At 41.4% G+C, this 22582-nt stretch overlaps 1 long non-coding RNA gene across 1 annotated transcript in view; it reads right to left on the minus strand.

The window, feature by feature from the left end:
- LOC125452392 (uncharacterized) overlaps positions 1-20117 on the minus strand; it is a 30209-nt gene extending 10092 nt beyond the window's left edge. Inside the window, exons 1-2 of the long non-coding RNA XR_007247534.1 lie at positions 20005-20117; positions 12567-12691 (exon numbers count right to left, since the gene is read on the minus strand). This is a non-coding gene — a long non-coding RNA (uncharacterized LOC125452392). The remainder of the gene's footprint in view (positions 1-12566; positions 12692-20004) is intronic.
- Between the last annotated feature and the right edge of the window lie 2465 nt (positions 20118-22582).

Below are 22582 nucleotides of genomic sequence, written 5' to 3' on the forward strand. Positions count from 1 at the left end.
CATAGCCTGCGTCCAGCCTGTCTCCATTAAAAATGGTCTGGTAGAAGGGAATTGGTGGAAGAGAGCTTGCTTGAGCATAGAAGGCTATTGGGGCTATTGTTAAATATGCTCATGAGGGAACTTGACATAGCCCTTATGGCTAAGGGATCAAAGGGAATGGAGAGAGAACAGGAATGGGATACTGAAATTTCATGATCCTGCATGATCATATAGGATGGTGGTGCAGGCTTGAAGGGCTGAATGGCCTACTCCTGCATATACTTGCTATGTTTCTCTAAGGCTTGAGATTGTAAATGTTTTTACCTCTTGTTGATCTCCAAATCAAATAGACTTGAGATTTAAAACTGCTCCCCTGATGTGAATCAAAATTAAATGGCTTACCTTTCTTTGCATATTGAGCTCTGTGTTTTAAAACAAAAACTGGGTCGAAAATAATTCTCTAATAAAAACTTGAATGGCTCTTCTAAACTGAGAACCTTTCATTTTGGAATCACCTCTTTTCTCAATCCAATGTAATGCCTTTAATAACCTGGCAAATGTGGATGCTTGACTCTACAAACAGTATAGATGTTTTGAGTGCACACCATACAGTGAGAAAGTATGAGTGGTGCATGTCAGAATTTCCAATTTGCAGTGCTATTAAGAAACGCTTCCCATTAGCAGTTAACAGTGATACAATTACCCTTAATAGTTTAAATGTGACTTCACTGGTCTGCAATAGAAGTTTTGAATACCTTAATTTGACATGTTCAAATTATCTTAAGATGCCTCCTAGAGTGCATGGCCAATCTTTAAACTGACAGAATACTTTCAGACAAAAGAACTAAAACACATTTCTTTTTTCACTTACGCAAATAGATACACTTTTATGTTGGTCTGTGTCTCATGTTTCATATTCCATTATCCTATACTTGTCTGCATGATTGGGTCCATTCTAATCATTCAAGGACCCTACCAATAATATAATTGCATCATCAATAACATTATTTTCTGTTGAATTGACTAATCTTTTGACTGTTAGCTGGAACGTCCAGTCTGTGAAATTGTATGCATGAAGCTCAGGAACAACAAGAGGTTATTCTTAATTTTTAAATAATTTTAGGTATTGGGCAGATAGATTCATTATGTACATTGGTAAGAAGATATGAGTAGGACACTTGACACTGCCTTCAAAAGCTTCCCTGAAGGTTCTAATTTGTGGAAAATGAGCAATTGTTTATAATTGTTACAGAGATAGTAGGAATGGCCGATGTTGGAGAATCTGAGATAACACGGTGTGAAGCTGGATGAGCGCAGCAGGCCAAGCAGCATCAGAGGAGCAGGGAAGTTTGACGTTTCAGGTCAAGGCCCTTCCTCAGAAATGGGGGAGGGGAAGGGGATTCTGAAAGAAATAGGGAGTCGGGGGAGGCGGATAGAAGATGCAGAAAAGAGAACAGAGGGTGAGAGGAGACAGGCAGGTCAAAGAGACGGGTTTAGTTCCAGTGAAGGTGAATGTAGGTGGGGAGTTAGGGAGGGGATAGGTCGGTCCAAGGAGGACAGACAGGACAAGGAGGCGGGATGAGGTTAGTGGATAGGAGATGAGGGTGTGGCTTGAAGTGGGAGGAATGGTTAGGGAGGCGGTGGGTTTTCTAATGTTGAAGTCGGGATTGGAGCAGAGGGCTGCACGTTCTGCGGGGGAGAGGTTGGAGTGGGTGAGAGGGGTGGAGAGGTTGAGGCAAGGTTGAGGTGAGAGGTCCTGCAAAGACTGCTCCTGTTTTTTATCCTTCATAAAATCCACAACCTGACGTCTCAATTTTACTCGGCTTTATTAGATACTAAAAACCGAAAATACTTTAAACTCACTGGTGCTTTCCACCAAACCCAAAACCTTCCCCACCATGTGCCTGCCGCCATGAGACCACCTTCGGGGCACCAGCGGCTTCCACAGATGACATCACATCCGCTGTCACCTGGTACGCCACTTCCAGTACAACCGACGCCATCAACACTGCTACTAATGCCACTGCTTCCATTTCCAAGGCCAACACAGACGTCGAGGACGCCGCTTCCACCAACATTCTCGATTTACCAGCCGACATTACTCCGCCCACTGCCGACGCCTCTCTGCCCACTGGCGACATCACCGCCCCCACCAGCGACATCACCCCACCCACTGCTGATGTCACTCTGCCCACTACTGGCATCGCTCCACCCACTGCTGACATTGCTCCGCCCACCGCCTTAACAGCCAGCATCTCCAGAGAAGACAATGACACCCAGCCCTGCCAAGTCTTCACCGTCTCCCCAGACCTCCCCCTTACTGAGGACAAACATTCAGTCCAACAATAAAGGACTCACCTTTGTCCCCCTCCTCCAACACATCGACAAATACAACTCTGGTTTGGGCATTGAGCAGTTTTTCCGCCACCTTTGCCTCCGCACCTATTTCTTTAACCGTGGGCCTAACCCTTCCTCTACTGACCCTTTCTCGCACCTCCAACACACCTCCTCCTCCTGAACACCACCCCAAGGCCTCCTACCCTCCTTCAACTTCTTCATCTCTAATTGTCATTGAGAAATCAATCGCCTCAACCTCTCCACCCCTCTCACCCAATCCAACCTCTCCCCCGCAGAACGAGCAGCCCTCCACTCCCTCCACTTCAATCCCAACGTCACCATAAAACCCACAGACAAGGGAGGCACAGTTGTAGTATAGCGCACTGACTTCTACATCTCTGAGGCCAGGCGCCAACTCTCCGACACCACCTCCTACTGCCCCCTTGATCATGACCCCACCCCCGAGCACCAAACCATCATCTCCCAAACCATCCACAACCTCATCACCTCAGGTGACCTCCCACCCATGGCCTCAAACCTCTTCATTCCCCAAAACTGCACTGCTCGCTTCTATCTCCTTCCCAAAATCCACAAACCTGACTGCCCCGGTCGACCCATTGTCTCCGCCTGCTCCTGCCCCACCGAATTCATCTCCACCAATCTCGACTTCATTTTCTCCCCCATGGTCCAGGAACTCCCTACTTACGTCCGTGATACCATCCGCACTCTCATCTCCTCCAGAGCTTCCCATTCCCTGGTCCCCAACACCTCATTTTCACATGGACATCCAGTCCCTATACACCTGCATTCCCGTGCAGATGGCCTAAAGTCCATGCGCTTCTTCCTGTCCCACAGGCCTGACCAGCCCCCCTCCACTGACACCCTCATCTGCTTAGCTGAACCCATCCTCACCCTTAAATTCTCTTTCAATTCCTCCCACATCCTACAGACAAAGCGGATGGCAATGGGTACTCGCATGGGCCCAAGCTATGCCTGCAACTTTGTAGGGTACGTGGAACAATCCAAATTCCGAAGCTACACTGACCCTATCCCCCATCTCTTTCTCCGTTACATCGATGAATATATCGGCGCTGCCTCGTGTTCCCATGAGGAGCTCGAACAGTTCATCTACTTCACCAACACCTTCCACCCCAACCTTAAGTTTACCTGTGCCATCCCTGACACCTCTCTCTCTTTCCTGGGCCTCTCTGTCGCCATCTCTGGCATCCACCTGGAAACCGATATCCATTTTAAGCCTACCGACTCCCACAACTACCTAGAATATTCTGCCTCTCACCCACTTCCTGTAAAAAGGCCATCACCTATTCCCAATTCCTTCGCTGTCACCCAGTATGCCACTTCCGGTGCATCCAATGTTATCAACACCCGCTGCTGATGCTGCCACCTCCGTGTCCGAGGCCAACACAGACATCAAAGACGCCGCTTCCACCAACATCCTTGATTTACCCGCCGACATCACTCCACCCACCGCCGACGCCACTCCACCCTTCGCCGACATCACTCCACCCACCGCCGACGCCACTCCACCCACCGCCGACATCACTCCACCCACCGCCGACGCCACTCCACCCACCGCCGACATCACTCCGCCCACCGCCGACATCACTCCGCCCACCGCCGATGCCACTCCGCCCACCGCCGACGCCACTCCGCCCACCGCCGACGCCACTCCACCCACCGCCAACATCACTCCACCCACCGCCGACATCACTCCACCCACCGCCGACGCCACTCCACCCACCGCCGACATCACTCCACCCACCGCCGACGCCACTCCGCCCACTGCCGATATCTGCTCCCGAGATGAAGCATTCCACTCCCGATGTCCTCTTTTTACAAGAACCGCAATTTCCCTCCACAGTGATTGAGAATGCCCTCGACCATGTCTCCCGCATTTCCCGCAACTGATCCCTCACACCCCCTATCCGCAATAATAACCAAAACAGAATCCCCCTCATCCTCACGTAGCACCCCACAAAACTCCAAATCCAACACATCATCCTTTGACATTTCCGCCATCTGCAATCTGACCCCACCACCAAAGGCATTTTCCCCTCCCCACCCTTATCTGCTTTCCAGAGGGACCACTCTCTCGTGACTCCCTTGTCTGCTCCGCACTCCCGGCACTTTTCCCTGCAACCGAAGCAAGTGCTACACCTGCCCCTACGCCAACCCCCTTCATCCCCATCCCAGGCCCTGAGATGACTTTCTACATCAAGCAGATGTTAACCTGCACATCTGCTAATGTGGTATACTGTATCCACTGTTTCCGTTGTGGCCTCCGCTACATCGGGGAAACCAAGCGGAGTCTTGGGGACCGCTTTGCGGATCACCTACGCTCAGTTCGCAACAAACAACTACACCTCCCAGTTGCGAACTCAGCACCCACCCCCAACTCCTCGGACGACATGTCCATCCTGGGCCTCCTGCATTGCCACGATGTTGCCGCCCGAAAGATACAGGAACAACATCTCATATTTCGCTTGGGAACCCTGCAGCCCAATGGTATCAATGTGGACTTCACCAGCTTCAAAATCTCCCCTCCCCCAGCCACATACCAAAACCAGCCCAGCTAGTCCCCACCTCCCTACCCATTCCTCCCACCTCAAGCCCCACCCCCATCTCCTACTCACTCACCTCATCCCGCCTCCTTGACCTGTCCATTCTCCCTGGACCGGCCTATCCCCTCCCTATCTCCCCACCTACATTCAACTTCATTGGCTCTAACCCCACCTCTTTGACCTGTCTGTCTCCTCTCACCCTATCTTCTCCTTTATCCATCTTCTACCTGCCTCCCCATGCCTCCCTATTTATTTCGGAACCCCCTTCCCCTCCCCCATTTCTGAGGAATTGTATATAATGTCCACCTGCCCAGTGACATATCTAATTAGTATTTAATTAGAAGATACAGTATCCAGATAATTCACACCCTTTATAGAAAGTACACTGTAGTTAAATTTCTTCTGCTCATTCTTATCTTTTGTCCTGTATCCATGATGAAATAACCTAATGTTGTTCTCAGTTAATATCTCCATTGCTTATGTTGTATTAATTCTGCTTAAATGTTACTTTTTTGTTACTGCTTCAGCATATCTGTGAAATGTACATCTTTGTAAGGCTTTGGCAGTTTTCTTTCTGGCCTCCGACTTTTCTCAACTATTCCAGTTAAAATACCAGAGATAGCAGATGCTGGAATCAGACATAATACAGTGTGGAGCTGGAGGAATACAGCAGGCCAGGCAGTATCAGAGGAGCAGGAGAGTTGACATTCAGCTTGAGACACTTCAAAAATTTCTGCAGTGACTCAAACTGGGGAGGGGGATCTAGCATTTGGACAGGGCATTTTCAGCATGTCCTGGTTCCTCCAGTTCCAAAAGCAGCAAGTAACAAAATTCCAGACCAACAGCCTACTCCCCACCCCCACCCGCCCCTCCACTACCAGCTGTGATGCTGCACTTGTACACAGTGGGGCACAAAGGGAGAGAAATATTTCTGGAGAGGGCATAGGTGACATGAGTGTAATGTAATTGTAAATAATCTTTCAATTTTGCAAATATATCTGCACTTATTCTGTTAAAATGTCTAGTCTGGTATAATGTTTGCAGTTGGACTCAGTTAATTCAGACTTGTGAGAGGTGAGTAGCCCTCTTCAGATGACCCAAGATTCAAAGATGTTGCAATTCTAAACATTGTTCATCTGTTATATGCAGCCAGCTCCTTGTCTACAGAGATCCTCAGATATCAGGGATCCTTTTATCCGGACAGCACTGCAGCTAAACAAATGGGTGCTGTGCTAGAACCTGACCTACATATATTATTCAACCCTCAGAGCCTCCTTGTGAGTGAGAGTACAGAATTACTAACAATTCCACACAACTCTGGTTGGAAACATTCATTTTGTGCATCGACATGTGCAGTGACATGCAAGTCTGTGAGGTGTGTAGTAAGCCGTTCACATGCCCATCCACCCAAAAGTGCATTTGCCTCCCAAGAAAAGCTGCAGGGTATCCGAGCTAATTGAACATGGCACAGGAAGCCATTCAAGAGAGGGTGTAAGAAATGTAATAATATTAAGGGGTGGGATAGTGAGGCAGCTCGATACCATTCTCTGCAGCAAAAAACATGAATTCAAACTTTAGCATTGTGTTGCCTGCACCAAGGTTTAGGATACCTGCTTAAGGCTGGAATGGAACTTGCAGTGGGAGGGGAAGGATCCACTTGTCTTGGTCCATGAAGGCAGTAATGACAGACAGAACAAAGGAAGAGATTCTGCATTGTCAGAATGGGGGCACAGCACCAAATTAAGAAGAAGATCCTCAAAAGTGATCATTCTTCCACCATCATCTGAACTGTTGCACAAATAGGAATAGGACAAATCAAATTAGAGAGATGAGTGGTTTGATGACTGATGTGGGAGAGGTGGGATCCATTCATGGGGTACCAGTTCTGGTCCTGGGGAAAGTAAGGTCTCTCGATGGAAGTTTTATCCAAACATCCTTCCCAATCATTTTCCTGCAATCCAAGCTTTTTCCCTATTTTATGTTTGCTACTTAAAAGCTGGAACCATTCTAGTCAGGAGAGGAATTAGAAGAAAGTGAAGATGAAGAGTTTTACACTTGCAGCTATTGGCCCAGGCACTGATGCTGTACAGTTCAGAGGCTGGAATAGAGTTGGGATCCGCACTGGTGAGACACCAGGCTCAAATGGACAGGAATCAGGGCTGAAGCCCAGCTCACTGAGTCTGATGCTAGTTCTGCTACATGGGAATCAGCTGAGTACGTTGTTGGCTCTTCTGCAGCTTAACCAATCAGAATTTCTCCCTAAAAACCCTAAATAGATATTGGCCTCCTATTAATAGAACTCTGCCTTCATAATTTCTTAGCCTTCCCTGCCTGACCTCTCTTCATTATCCCAGTCATGCTCACTTTCAAGAGTGAGCGGCTACCAGGTCACACATGCACTGACGCAACTTATTTCAACACAAGCTTTTGTATAAACTGAAATATGCTTCCACAGTAGGCAGAACATTTTCTGCGCAAAGTTGGAAATCCACTTCAGTTTTAGAAAACTCCAAAAACAGTGTGCAATTCCACAAGCATTCAGAAGAAATGGTCTTTTACTAAACTGTAATTGACTCAAGGAGTTGGGGCTGGGGGTGGTGGTACATGGGGTAGGGATTCTATCGTGTGTTTTTTTTCGAGCATTGCATTGACAAAAGCTAATACAGAGCTAAACTCCAGTGGGGTAATCAAAATGGCAATGCGAGCATCAAATGACTGTTACACACTGATTGACATCATAATGTGCCTGCTGTACATGCTGCCAATGGTCAATAGGTGCCAGCCAGAAGCCTCGCTGTCAAGATGGCATTTGGAGCATTTCCTACCAGGGGCGTGTGAACACTTTTCAAATCCCATCTTTGAATTCCTGCAGATCACCTAAAATAAAGAGTGCTGTTCCATCCAATTTAGCTCCTTCTAATATTTAGTTAAGATGCTCTGATATTGTTCTATAATTTAATATCTGTTTGCAAAATGTTGCAATTCCAGCATTTTTAAAAACCTAGCCACACGACTTAAAGTGGAATGTCTTTGATTAAATATTTTTGACAGTTGTTTTAATGCTAGCATTTTCTAAATTTTTAAATTATATAGTGGGAAGATTAGTTTATGAATGACAACATGTTTGCATAAGTACCTCAGTCGCATGAGATCATTCACTCGTCTGAAATGCAGTTCCTTTAAAGCCTTTCGTTTTTGCCACTAAGTGTGATGCATCAAGTTGTAAATTGATCTTTCCACATTTAAGATGAATGATTTAAGCCTTGAGAACCTTGAAGAATGGTAATGCTTATCAAATGAATGTTTCCAAACGAAGTGGACAGGTTGAAGATTTCTCAGTACTGAAGTGTAATGGACGAAATTCATTAGCATTCTTTTGAGCTTCTTCACCAAATCAAAGAATATGATCAAGTCCTTTGGAGAGATTCCATTAACTTCATCTGCTTTGACCTGAATATCTCTGCAGGAGTAGGCAGTAAATGCAACAAGAAAAAATAACTTCTTTCCGCTTTACCTCCCCACACATCTGCAGTTATACACAAGACTATGATTTCACTGTCAGAGTATGTTAGAACTGGTTAAAGAAAATGCTTGTGGTATTTTACAATCCATCCTCATTTTGCCCCAGCAGGTAAGCTAATAGAGAAAGTATGTCATGTAGCAGTTCATTGAAAACTGCAAAAATGTTTTCACTGGGAACCTTGCTACACAATTTGTACACATTTGGAATAATGATGAACTATCTTTTAAGACAGAACATAATCATTGCAGCATAACCTTAATGTGCTTATCAATAGGAAGCTAAACTATCTCCATACATTTTCCCAACAGTTCGTGCTTATCTGTTATTCATTAACTTTATAAGAAATACAATCTTGTGTTGGGAGTATTCATTCATTTAAAGGTCACTTTTGTGTCAATGTCTTATCTTTAATAAACATTCATCTGTCAATGACTATGACTACTATGCCTTTAATGCATAAAGTTTTCACTGAGATGTAAAACTGAATTTTCTTTCAGAAATATTTGCATTTCAAAAGCTTGGTCCAATGTACCTGTTTATTATACTGTAAGGCAATTGCAGCCAAATCAAAATGCATACTCAAATAGGTGCCAATTTAAAAAAAAACTTCTCCTGTTTGCATTTAGGTCCCTGAATGATGCAGTTTATTTGTACACAACAATATGAGTCGTCTGTTGCTACAACTCCTATTGTTCATACTTCCATTGGAGTAGCATCACAGTTCATAATTGATGATAACTGGGCAAATATTGAAAAAGCAGTTGAATCTAAATTTAACCACCTGATATTTATAAGTGATAGGAAAATTGCCTTAATACCTGAACGATATGCTGTTGTTTGTATTGTGTAGACTGCAAATAGTTAACAAGGAAAACCAGTAAGATGTTATCCCTTACTCACTTCCTGATGTGCCTCAGACAAATGGAAAATAAGTAATACAGCACAGGAACAGGCCCTTCGACCTGTCATGACTGTGCTGACCATGATGCCATTCTAAACTAATTCCATCTGCCTGCATATCGTCCATATCCCTCGATTCCCTGCCTGTTAATGTATTTGTCTAAATGTCATTTGAAGGTTACTATTGTATCTACTTCTACCACCTCCCTTGGCAGCACCTTCCCAGTGCCAACCATCCTCTGAGTAAAAGGCCTGCCTCACACTTCTTTAAACTTACCCCCAGCACCTTAAGCCTACGTTGCCTCATATTTGATATTTCCTCTCTGGGAAAAAGGCTCCATCCTATCCATGCCTCTCATCATTTTATAAACTTCTATCAAGTCATCCTTCAGCCTCCCATGCTGTAGTGAAAACAATTCAAGTTTGCCAAACCTCCACTTTTGCCTAATACACTCCAAACCAGGCAACATCCTCTTTGGTATCCTTTCTCAAGTCTCTACATCCTTCCTATGAACTGCACAGAATACTCCAAATGTGGCTGAATTAAAGCTTGATGTAGCAGCTACATGACAGATTTGTGGAAGAAAATAGAGGTCTTTGAAATTTGAATGCTAAGACGTGTGGTAATTTCCATAAATAAACCATAAGATAAATTGAGGCACTTGAAATTGCAAGAGCAAATATAATTTTGACTGGCACAAGCAAGAGGTGTTATCTAAAACATTAATTTATAATGTCATTAGCTAGATAAATTGTGGCATTGTTGTGAAAGACCACAGTGCTGACAGTAACTGAAATGTTTTCTTCGTGATGAACTTTTGGGGAACTCTGAGACAGAGCACGTGACCCAACTGTTGGTAGGTAAAAAGCTACTAAATTTTGAACAAACAGTCAAAAACTGCAAAATCCAGGAAAGGAAGAAAAGAAGCCTTTTCTCCTTCTTTCTTTTTCTCATCAAAGTTGATTCAATGCCCCACCAGCAAACTTCCTTGCTGCAACCTAAGCATTCTGAAGGGAGAATATTGAATTGACTCTACTGAGTCCAAGATAATTCCAGTTACTACTGCAACGTGACTACCCCAGGAAGAAAGTCCAGTGCCAACAGCTAGTCAGGAGAATCTACTCCTTCAGCTGGAAACAAGTCTCTGCACAATCCATGAAAAATTTACTTTGCCACATTATATGACCAGATACTCTGCAAAGCTTTGAAAGTTTATTTGGAGGGATTGTATGTGCATTATTTTTATATTAGCAGGACGTTGAATATATTTGTCTGTTTCTATCTTTGTTCATAATTTCAACATGAGTGAGTTTTGGAAATGAAACTAACTCTTTTCTTGTTAACTTAAAGAACACAGTGACTTTTCAAATGAGGTATATATTTAACAAATTGGCAATTTCACCTCACTTTTATGAGCAATGTCTATTATAACCAATTCAGAAGTGGAAAGAAAAGAGGAGTCAGTTCACCCTTCTTGACTTAGAGTTATAGAGTCATAGAGTCATAGAATCTTACAGCATGGAAACAGACCCTTTGGCCCAACCAATCCATGCCCACCATAATGACAAACTAAACTAGTATCACCTACCTATGCTTGGCCCAAATACTTCCAAACATTTCTTATTCATGTACTTATTTAAACATCTTTTAAATGCAACTATATGCACAACCATCACTTCTTCTGGAAGTTCACTCCATACACAATTCAGCCTTGGTGTAAAAATGTTATTCCTCATGTCTTTTAAAACATTTTTCCTCTCAGCTTAAAAATTTGCCCCCTAGTCTTGAAATACCCCATCCTAGGGAAAAGACATCTGCCATTCACCTTATCTATACCCCTCATGATTTCATAAATCTCAGTAAGGTCACCCTCATCATCCTACACTCCTGTGAAAACAGTGCCAGCCTATCCATCCTTTCCTTAAAAATCAAACCCTGTCTTCCTGGCAACATTTTGATAAATCTTTTCTGAACGCTCTGCAGCTTAATAGTATCCTTCCTATAACAGGGTGACCAGAACTGGACACAGAATTCCAGAAGAGGCATCACCAAAGCCCTGCACAACTTCAACATTACATCCCAACTCCTTTACTCAAAGGTCTGAGCGATGTAGACAAGCGTGCTAAATGTCCTCTTCAAACTTGGTCATAATGCATGCTATATCCAGAAATAAAATGTCAGTGTTTCAACCCTTTGATCAGAGCTGAAAATCTACTGTGATCTCTTCCAAAGGGTGAAGTGGAGGGTAGCGGAAACAGGGCTCAACCTAGTAGTGGTTGGATGACAGATATCACAGAGATGTGGCAAACAAGCTACAGTGTGAGAAGATGGCACAAGATAGATGAGAGTGGCATACCATGTCAGCATGTCACCAGGCAGGAGTCGCTGCAGGCGGCAGTGGCAACATTGTGCATGAGAAAAAAAACCTTCCAGAGTCACTTATTACAATATCCTCACATAGAACCTTTTTTTAAACAAGGCACACAGTTTTTGAAAGTAAGTTTTTTTTAAAAAATCAATCCTTTTGTTCTTATAATTTTTTTTCTTGAATTAAATCGTATTTTGTATCACTGTCAACAAGGATGAACGATTGAAATGCATTGCTCCAATTTCAAGTGGGAAATGAAAGGGTAAATTCAGTACATCGATCAATGGAATTATAAAGTATGAAGGTCAATATAATCTTCTACCCAGATTTGGCACCATCTGCCTGCCGATGGCATAATGAGATTTGTTGTGTTGATTTCAACTTCAGTATTTAGGCTCAACTTCAGGCTCAATCAAAAGATGCAATTTTGAGGTGTTTGAAGTTGGAGACAAGAGAGATCAAGCTGTGATAATGGATTAAGTTGCTCAAAGGCCTAGCCCTCCTTCAGTGACCTCTCCCTTGATGTACTGCTCAGCCTTTGAGGAACTGGAAAGCGGTGTTCTTCTCCAACAATGTGAGGAAACTTTGTGCGGCGGTATCAAAGTCAGGATTGACAGCATTGACCTAGCAGGTCAGCAGCTGAAGCATTGGGCCTTACTCATGGGGTCAGTGCAAAAGTGTTTTAATGACTGAACCAGGTCAGCAAAGATTAATGCACTGGTGCATTTATCTACGTTCTGCTGTGACCATTATCCCACTCTCATTCCATTTTATTCAGATCAGTCCAGCATATCACACAACTTACAACGACAGATGCCTTTCTCTTTCTATACAGTTCCTCAGAGCCCTATTTATCCATCCAGCAGAGTCACTCACCCCCATCCTTGAGCAATTTGATGCCTCTCCCATGTAGTCACCCCTCACCAACTACTTCGATCCATGGAGTGAGTACATGTCATCTGATAACACAGCAGGCCCACAATGAGGCAAGGCTTGATGCTCTGAAAACAACATTTGCACACTTTAAAACAGCTTCAGGCTCACACATGGCTCACTTTACATACCATTGGTCCAATAACTGGCACAGTCTAAGTCCCAACATGGCATTGTTGCCCTCTCCAAAACTATAAGATTACCAAAATGCCAAAACAGTTGGGAAAAAAACATCATTGCCCATTTTAAGTGTGCAAGGTGGGTCACGATACAGAATCTCAAAGTGCACGTTCCACAGGGGAGGCTGAGTGCTCTAGACTTGGCCAATTGGGATACTTTGGAAAATCTTATAAATTAACAGCAACTTCATCATCTCAAAAAAACCCAAACAAGGTCCTGCAAAAATAAATTTCCCAGAGAAATAGAAATTATGCAGAGAAAAAGTTCTAAAGTTAAGATACACAATGAAAAAGCAAGACTAATATTTCTAGGTGAAGTCAAATAACGTTGTAATAGATGCTGGACGATGAAATGAAGGCACAAGAGTTTGAAACAGAATTTAAGCTCAACAGTGGACCATCTGTTTTTGTGTTGGCAGACAGCTTGCCACAACTGGAGTATGTAAGTGTCAAATAAGACCAACCTCAAAGTCCAGGAGCACAAATCACTAGGTGCATGGAAGCATTCCTATGAAGCTTAGTCACAAAGAGCTAAGTTTCAGTGAAATATGATAAGTACTGAGGAATCAGTATGCCTCATTGTCGAACAGAAATGCAAATGTTTGATTTGATCTCCTGGAGGATTAGATATCATACTTCAGAATAAAGATTGGAAAGGATTTTGGCAAGAATTTCCAAAGCTGTTCAAATGTTTAGGGAAACTAAAGCGTGAGTTTCATATTAATCTACAAAAAGTTGGTCAATCCATCTGCTTATATGGTCCCACAGGAATTCCTCATTCTTTGATGGGAAAGGTTATATCTCAGTCAGACAGTATGATTGAAAGCAGGATTGTATAGCTGGTGACAGAAACAACACAATAGTACTCAGGGATCATAACTGTCCCCAAGACAAGTGGAGAATGAAGATTGTGTGTGGATTTCATCCAGTCAAAAAAATAGTTAGAAGACAAATCTATCATATTTCATCTGTCAAAGACAGCTCAGCAAAAACTGACAACAAGCAAGATTTTCACAAAGCTGGTTGCTCACAGCAGGTCCTGGCTGGTACTTTAGACCAAGAACCAGGATTACTGAATAATAAGTGCAAACACTGATGGAATGCAATAAACAATCCATTTTTAAAATCAAGAACCCTGACTCTTGGTGGACAATGTCAGATTATTCAAAATCAGAAATGGGGCATCACCTATAATTATTGAGCCTGAAAATATAGCTCATGAAGACATGAATTATCAGGTTGTTTGTGTATTCCAATGAGTTCCTTTTTTTGTTGAAGTATTGGGTTTTTGACTGTAGATCTGAAGCAGGCTAGAAAACAGTCTGTCTGTCTCCACTCCTCAAGAAGAAATGTTCAGTGATAACACTGACTGGATAGTAAACCAAGAAACCAAGAGCTTATGATTTAAAATGTAACAGTTGTCTAATAAGATACAGGAGTAGAAGTAGGCCAGCCAGTCTATCAAATCTACCTCATCATTCAATGAGATCATAGCTAATCTGACAATCCTCAACTCCTCTTTCCTGCTTTCCCCAGTTGGTTCCCTGACAGAATGAAACTCTGTCTATCTCAGCTTAGAATGTACTTAACAATCTAGCCTCAGCAATCCCCTGTTGTAAAGAATTCCATAGATTAATTCCCCTCGGAGAGAAGAAATTCCTCTGCAACTCTGTCATAAAAGTGCAACCCCTTAATCTGAGATGGTGCCCTCTGGTCCTAGGCTCTCCAACAAAAGGGAAAAAAAAAACCTCTGCACATCTACACTGTCAAGAACTTTGGAATTATATGCTTCAACAAGGTCACATCTCCTTCATTCACATTCCAATTAATACAGGTCCAATCCACTCAACCTCTCCGAAGTCAGCTCTCCATATGTGGTAGCAGCTTTGCGAACGTTCTCTGGACTGCCCCAGTTGCAGAGCATGATTCTTTAGGTAAGATGCTCAAAGCTGTTGACCATATTCCAGCTGTTATCCGACTAGTGCCTAACATAGCTTTAGCTAAAGCTCTAACATTTACGGATTTGAAAATGAACTAACCAATCATACTCTTAGGTTACACCATGCACAAGGATGCGCAAAGGGCTCTAAATTGTCTTTTTGAAATCTCCTTTGATTCGAACATGATCCTGTTTGGTTGTTTGTCGGTACTTGAGACTGTTCAAAGGCCACTCCTCAATGTTGTCTCTTTATTCTTCTTCTCAGGATTAGCAGATAATCTTTTTGTCTCAAGGGAAACTTATGATTCTGCCCTCACTGCTACAGAAAATGAAACAGTAAACTACATTTTAATTGGATGAGGTGATGCCATGTGCTAAAATGTCACGACGTATAAGAAGGATAAGTAAAGGAGAACTAACTAATTCATTCACACCCCGTTATCTAGTTGTGTCAATCAGACAACATAGAGAAAAGTTAGCTGAAATTGAAGATATCATGGAACTAGAACAGAAAGGAGAGAAGAATCATTAGGCTCTTGGTCACATTGACTAATACTGGTGATGACATATTGCTTGCATATCATTTTGTACCTATCTGTCTTCCCAGCCTGAGGCTATAGTGGCAATATAATTCAGCAATAATCGGTAGAAGACCTATGACTGCCAACATTGTAACACAGGAACTGACAGCCAACACAGCCCTTTTGTTTCTACTTGATCATCCTTCTATGATGACTTAAATAACAAGGCAGAAAGAAAAGTAATCCTCTATGGCGCCAATAATGAAATTGACTTTCCTGCACATAGGTTAAAGCCCTGTACATGCACGAACCTGGCTGAAGCAAAAATGGAAAAGACTGGAGGAACCCAGCAGATTTGGCAGCATCTGCATAGAAAGAGAACCAAAGTAATGTCTTGAGTTTGATTTGACTTCTTCAGAACATGCTTTCCATCTTTCAGATAGGGAAGATTAGTGAACCACACATGCAATCTATGGAAGGACCGCGATATACCTACTCTTACTACCTTAGTTAAAAAGAAGTAGCAAGTAGATATATCTGAACTATATTTTCTCAAACAATGCGTGATATGGAATTGGTTAGGGTCCAAACAAGACAATGACCTTATTTTACCAAAAGTATACAGGTATACAGCTTGAAAGAAGCTGTTCAATGATCTAAGATTTCTTTGCATTCTTCAATACTTTGCAGCATCCTATTTATCACATGACTGTAAATAGTACAAGACAGTAATGGTATCAATGTCTCATTAGAAGTTGCTAGGTAAGACAAATGTATTCCATTGTAAGACTGATTATGCTCCTGCACTGTCCATGTACCTCGAAAGTGCAAGCAGGTTCCCATTAAGAGCAACTATCTCTCTATAACATTAACAAGTTTCTACTTTTATGTATGTTATCATAGTCAAGAATCTTTGTGTAGCTGAATGGCTCATATCACCTCTATGGTTATGCCATTCTGAATTAAGCTTGCATTCAATGTATTTTGTGTTGGAGCAAAAAGATAAAATAATTTACTTAGCACTCAGAGTCCAGTATCAATGCTTTTATTAATATTATACCAGTGGGAAGAAAGCCTCTGCTTCTTCACTGATAAAAGGGAAACCTACATTTTTATACCTTTGTTTTAGCCCACCTTGTGCAATTACAAACCAAATAAATGTTTAATTGATTACATAGACATCCAATCAGGTTAATCATGCGTGATGGGCAACTCTAGGTCTTCCCATGATCTTCTGATGTTTACCAGGCATCTTATTGATTCATCCTGGGGATTTCACAACACACCGAATTCAACCATATTCCAATACTGATGACTTCTGCATCTGTTATTCAATTCTTCTTGCTAACAGGCTGGGGACCTCTCCCAACTATAAAGTGCTATCTGTCTGCAGGAATTCAGGTACATTCCTTCATGTCTGTTATATTTAAAATCCTATGGCTACTATTATCTGGAGGTCTTAACTAAGGTGGGCCTTCCCCTGTATCTTATACCGAATTCCAGACTTGGAACCTTCCTGGTATGGAATCTTGTATCAGCATACTTAAGGATGTTTCTTATCAAGTGTCTCTGTATAACCAAAAACTGCTGTGTCTTTGCTACTACTCAATAGGACCCTTTGTGTATGCATTGCCAGGACAATTGTGTACTATCATATTCATTTTACCTTGGGTATATTCTTTTACCAAACTATGATTGTTCTAGATTATAGTTTTAACTTTCAATCCCAAACTAAAAAAGCTATTGATTCAGCCAAAAGTCTCCCTGGCCATTTTATGTCAACCAAGAGCTATCTTCAGCCATTTGATGTTGTTGTCAGCCCAACACGTTGTTATAGTCTTTAAATAATCAATCATGGGTCACCCTACCAACCTGTCATATGTCTTTAATACACCAAGTTTTGTTGTCAAATTAATTGCTGTACCCACAGGATGTCTGGGCAGACACATACAAAAAAAAATTATCAAAATAGAAGACACAAAATGAGGCAAATTTTCAGCAGGTGAGACCCAGGAACTGTGGAGGCAGAAATTAAGTTACTGTTTCAGATCATTGACCTTTCAGCAGATGTGAGAAAAGCTAGAAAGGTTTGAAGCAGTGAAAGTCTGGGAAGTAGGAACAAGAGGGAAGGTTTGTGAAAAGATGGAAAGCAAGAGAGACTAAATGACAGAAGATATAGGTGATGAAAGGCAAAAAAGAGGTGGTAAGGAAAAATATCCTGTTGAGTCTAGAGGAGTTGTAAAAATGGCAAGAAAGCAGAACCATTCCCAACTGCTACTGACCAGACAAATTTGTACAAAGTATATAATCTGAACCGTGTGGACTGACAGTTAGCCCCAGAAGTCTGCAAAAAAAAGTTTCTATTCCTCAAATTTCCATTGTGGTTCATCCAAATCATGTAACTCACCAAGTTCAGAAGGATCAACATTGGAATGTATGATTATTAAAAGGACAGGCAACTGGCTTTAAAATTGTGATCTCCTGCAAAATGGTAACCCAATCTGTGTCAGGTCCTCCTCCGGCAGAGAATACATTGTGAACCATAACAATTCTATTTAAATTGCACCATCATGAAACATGGTACTCCACTAAAACACTTTAATATGCAAAATGACACAGTCGCAAATGAAGATATTATGTCAGTTGACAAAAAGATTGGTTAATGAGGTATATTTTACACATCTTAAAGGAGGAAGGAGAGGTAGAGTGGTGGAGAAATTGAAGGTTGGCTACTGAAAGCATGGTCATTGATGCTGGAGCAATCATAATTTAGAATGCATGAGAGGTTATAATTGGATGTGTGCTAATATCTTAGAGGGTTGTGAGGATGGAGCAAATTATAAACAGTGGGAAGGTCAGGCCATGGATTTGTTAACAGAGACGAGGCTTTTCAAAATTAAAAGATATTATTTGATGAGGATACAATGTAGACCAGTAATCACCAGGTAATAGCTGCACTTGCTGCAAATTAAGACACAGTCAGTAGAGATTTGCATACCTCAAACTCATGGAGATTAGAATGAGCAACATCAAAGAGGAGGTCATTGGCTACTCAAGCCGAGAAGTAGCAAAGATATGGATGAGAACTTCAGAAGTGATTGAGTTGAGACAGGCAAATTTGAGCAATGTTGTGCAGGTGGAAATAGCAGTGAATAGATTATACTAAATTAACTGAAGTTCAAGTACACTCAGTTTGGGTGAGAAAATACAGTGCCCATTAAAAAATTCTATTAAAAACAAAATTCAAAACTGGCCTAAAGATGGATGGAAACACATTAACCCACAAAAATTGCTGATAATTTGCATAATAGTCACATATGACAACCGTTTGATCAAAATGATTTCTTGTCTAACAAAGCAGAAACAAATTTAGGAATTACATATTTGTCACACTATTGGTTTGTCATAACTCTATTAATAAATGGAAGGTTTGAATTGCTTAGTTTGTTAACCAAGCCATTCAAAAAAGAGGTGATATTGCAAATTCAGGTAATACACATTTCCATGCGATGGGATTAGATTCTTTGGTTTCTCTCTGGTATACACACCAGCCCCTCTAGATGGATCCAAAGCTTTACAAATCTCTTATCACATTACTAGTTGAGTCACAAGCCAATTTCTTTAAAATGTCAGATACTCTTTAAAAATGTGTCATTTCAGGCATAAGTCTTCTAAATAGATGGTGTCAAAAGCCAAGATCACCCATCAGTCCATCACTTAATGAGTTAAAGAGGTCTTTCCAAAGGTGTAGATTTATTTCACAATACATGCCTGATTCAATGGAACTATTGATTATGATTGATCTTCAGAAGATAGCAAGGCGTAAAACCTAAAGTAATGAAGGCTATTAAATCCCAAAATGAACACAGAGCCGTATAAAGTATGTACTTCCACTCATACCATTAAATAAATGTACAAACCCCACATGTAGGAGCAAATATTCTAATAAAATAACTTTTTTATTTTTGATTTGACCATGAATATAAATGGGGACATTTGTAAATATTTGAAATGCTATCATGTTTTAATGCTGTACTCTAAAGTTTATTAGGTGCATTGTCAGGACAGCATGGGCGGTGAAGCATGTCACCTCAATGAAGGCTTTCAGCAATTATGTTAAAGCATCGAACCATTTTCTCTTTCACAGACAAGCTATTAACAAGGAGAAGTTTCTGCTACTGGGAACCTAGATTAAGCTTTGTTACTCAATAATTCACGTCCTAAATGTGCTTATTGTACTCAACGAAGGTTGTTCTCAATACAGGTAATTTATGCATCGTTAACGAACTTAAATGAACATATTTTCAACCCCAAAGCTTTACTTTTTTATTGCAATTGTAAATATATATAATTTAAAAACCCAAAATCAAATAGCTTGCAAAATTTATTGAACAAGCTGAAGTAAGGTATTTCAGCTTTAAGGCAGATTTACTACACAGACAGGAAAATCAGCTCTGGAAGAACCTTCAAAACACAGACAGAAAATTTTCTGAAAAGTATTTTTAATGAAGTAACAATGGCATCTTTCGAATTGAATTACCTTCAAACTTCACTACCGTAAACCTGGGTAAAAAATAGACGACAGGAAAGGCAACTTATTCAAGTGACATTAAAATTAGTAGCAATCAGATAAAGCAAAAATGTTAGGAAAATTAAATGAAGGAATTAAAGTAAAATGGAGAAGCTAATATAATGTTCAAAGATTTACTGACAATAAGTGAACTGGAAGTAACATAAATTACCTTGCAAAAGCTTAACAATGCTGATCGAAGATACAAGAAATGTCAATTCAATAAAACCAGATACAACAAAATTGATTCAGAGATAGTAAGAACTGCTGATGCCGGAGTCAGAGATAACATAGTGTGGAGCTGGAGGAGCATAGCACGTCAGTCAGCATCAGAGGAGCAGGAAACCTGACGTCAGCTTTCCTGCTCCTCTGATGCTGCCTGGCCCGCTGTGCTCCTCCAGCATCACACTGTGTTTTAAAAAAATTGATTAATTTATTTTAAAGAGGAACAAAGAAGGCAAACAATAAAAAGTATACAGCCTTTGGAATAACGGTCAGAGTTCCAATTAAGAGAAAATTAGAGATAGTATCACCCAATAAAATTATTCTTATTAAATGGTTACACGCATAATTAATTGTAATGCTGTCAAAAGAGAAATGGTAGACAACATTGCTCAAAAAGCAAAGAATCCACTGGAAGGAGCCCATGGAACTTTTCAAACAACTGCAGTGCTGTTTTTCACGTGAAGTCCAGCAGCAACACAATGATTGAGAATATTCTAAGGATGTGATAAGTCGTGAGATAAATTTATATTCCTGCTTTTGAGAGAAAAGGAGTTCCTAACATAATGATGTTGCACAGTATATAGTCATTGGGATAAGATCTCCTGCAAGAAGAAACAATACAAGGGAGTACTCAATGAATGGTAAGAAACCAGGAAGCTTGGGGGTACAGTGGGATCTTGAAGTGCTTGTCCACATAGATCCCTGAAGGTGGTAAGGTAGTTAACAAGGCATACGGGATGCTTGCCTTGATCATGAATAGCTTATAAGAGCAGGGAGGTCATTGGAGTTGTATAGAACTTTAGTTAGGCCACAGCTGGAATACTATGTGTGATTCTTGTCACCACACTATTTGAAGAATATAACTGCACTGGGACAGTTACAAAGGATGGGTTCATTAGGATGTTGCCTGAGATGGAGCATTTCAGCTTTGAAGAGAGATTGGATAAACTAGGGTTATTTTCTTTAGAGTGCAGGAGATTGAGGGGAAACCTGATAGAGGTGTAGAGGATTATGGAGGCCATGAACAGAGTGAAAAGAAAAATGTTATTTCCCTTGGTCGAAGGGTCAATTACAATAATTTTAAAGTGGAAGGCAGGAGGTGTAGAGGGATTTGAGGAAAACGTTTTCATTCAGAAGGTGGTGGGAATTTGGGAATGCACTGCCTGGGAGGGTAATTAAGGCAGGTAACTATACAACCTTTATAAAGTATTGAGATGAGCACTTGAAGTGTCATAACATTCAACGTTATGGCCCAGAATGGAAAATTGGGACCCATGTGGCAGCAGTATATTTTGACAGTATAGGGCCTTCTCTGTACAGAATGATTCTATGGTTCTAGAAATTAAGTAGCACTGCAGTTCCTAGGGATTTGCCACAACTGTTGCAATGAAGCGGAGAGCAGACAACTATGCTTTACAAAAAGGTTTTACAGTAATTCGGCTGTAAACTACAAAGAGGCAAGCTCCATTCATTCTCATGAGAGCCATTGTTTCATTTGGAATTTCAATAAATTAATTAACGATGTTGAGCATTGGAATCTCAGGTGTGCCAACAAGGAAACTTGCAGGAACACCAGCTGTTTTAAGTAAGAACAATGTGGAGAAAGGAATTAAACTAGGAAATTAACTCATGCAGCAGAAGTTAGAAAGACAACTTAGTTTTATATGTAGAATGTATGAACCTACCACAAAGCGGATGAAATTGGGTAAGATTACAACAATGTATAGTGGCCTGGACATCATAGAAAGGATATGTTATGATAAAAATCCATCCAATCATTTATGTTAATGCTGGCTGAGTAAGTAGCCAACTACTTTAAACCCACCTTTCAGATCCTGGTCTGTAGCTTTGCATATTCCAGCCCTTCAGCTACAGATCCAGGCTTCTTTTGGATCAGTTGAGGATTGCAACTTCCATCTTCGAGCTGGCATTGAATTCCAGAAACCCACTACCCGCTGCAAGAGGAATATTTTCTAAATGTCCCCTCTAATCCTTTGACCAATCTCCATCAATTTGTTCCTCTCTGTATTGGCTTCTCCACTAAGAGAAACAAACCTCCCCATCCAAGTTATCCGAGGTCTCATAGTTTTTTACACTTCAATTAGATCACTCCTCACCTTCTCCGTTTTAAGGAAAACAACTTAGTGTGTCAAATCCATCCTCATAGTTGCCAACAGCATTCTTACAAATATCCTCTGTATCCTCTCCAATGTGGAAATGTTTCTCCTATAATGCAGTGACCAGAAAGGCCATCAAAATTCCAGCTGCGACCAAACCAGCATTTATACAGTTCCTGCATTACATCCCTGCTTTTGTTTCCAATGAAGCATTTCCTGTGCTTTATTTACATTGTTGCCTACTGATTCTGACTTCTTCAATGATCTTTGGATTGTACTTCAAGATCTCTTATTTCCTCTGTCCCTTTCAATATCATTTTGTTTACTGTGCATTCCCTCGCTTTCCCTGTCCACCCCAGATGTATTTCCTCACAGTTCCCTAGACTGAATTCCTTTTGCTATTTTTCC

This window comes from Stegostoma tigrinum, chromosome 4, assembly GCF_030684315.1.
Source record: "Stegostoma tigrinum isolate sSteTig4 chromosome 4, sSteTig4.hap1, whole genome shotgun sequence".
Classification (NCBI taxonomy): domain Eukaryota; kingdom Metazoa; phylum Chordata; class Chondrichthyes; order Orectolobiformes; family Stegostomatidae; genus Stegostoma; species Stegostoma tigrinum.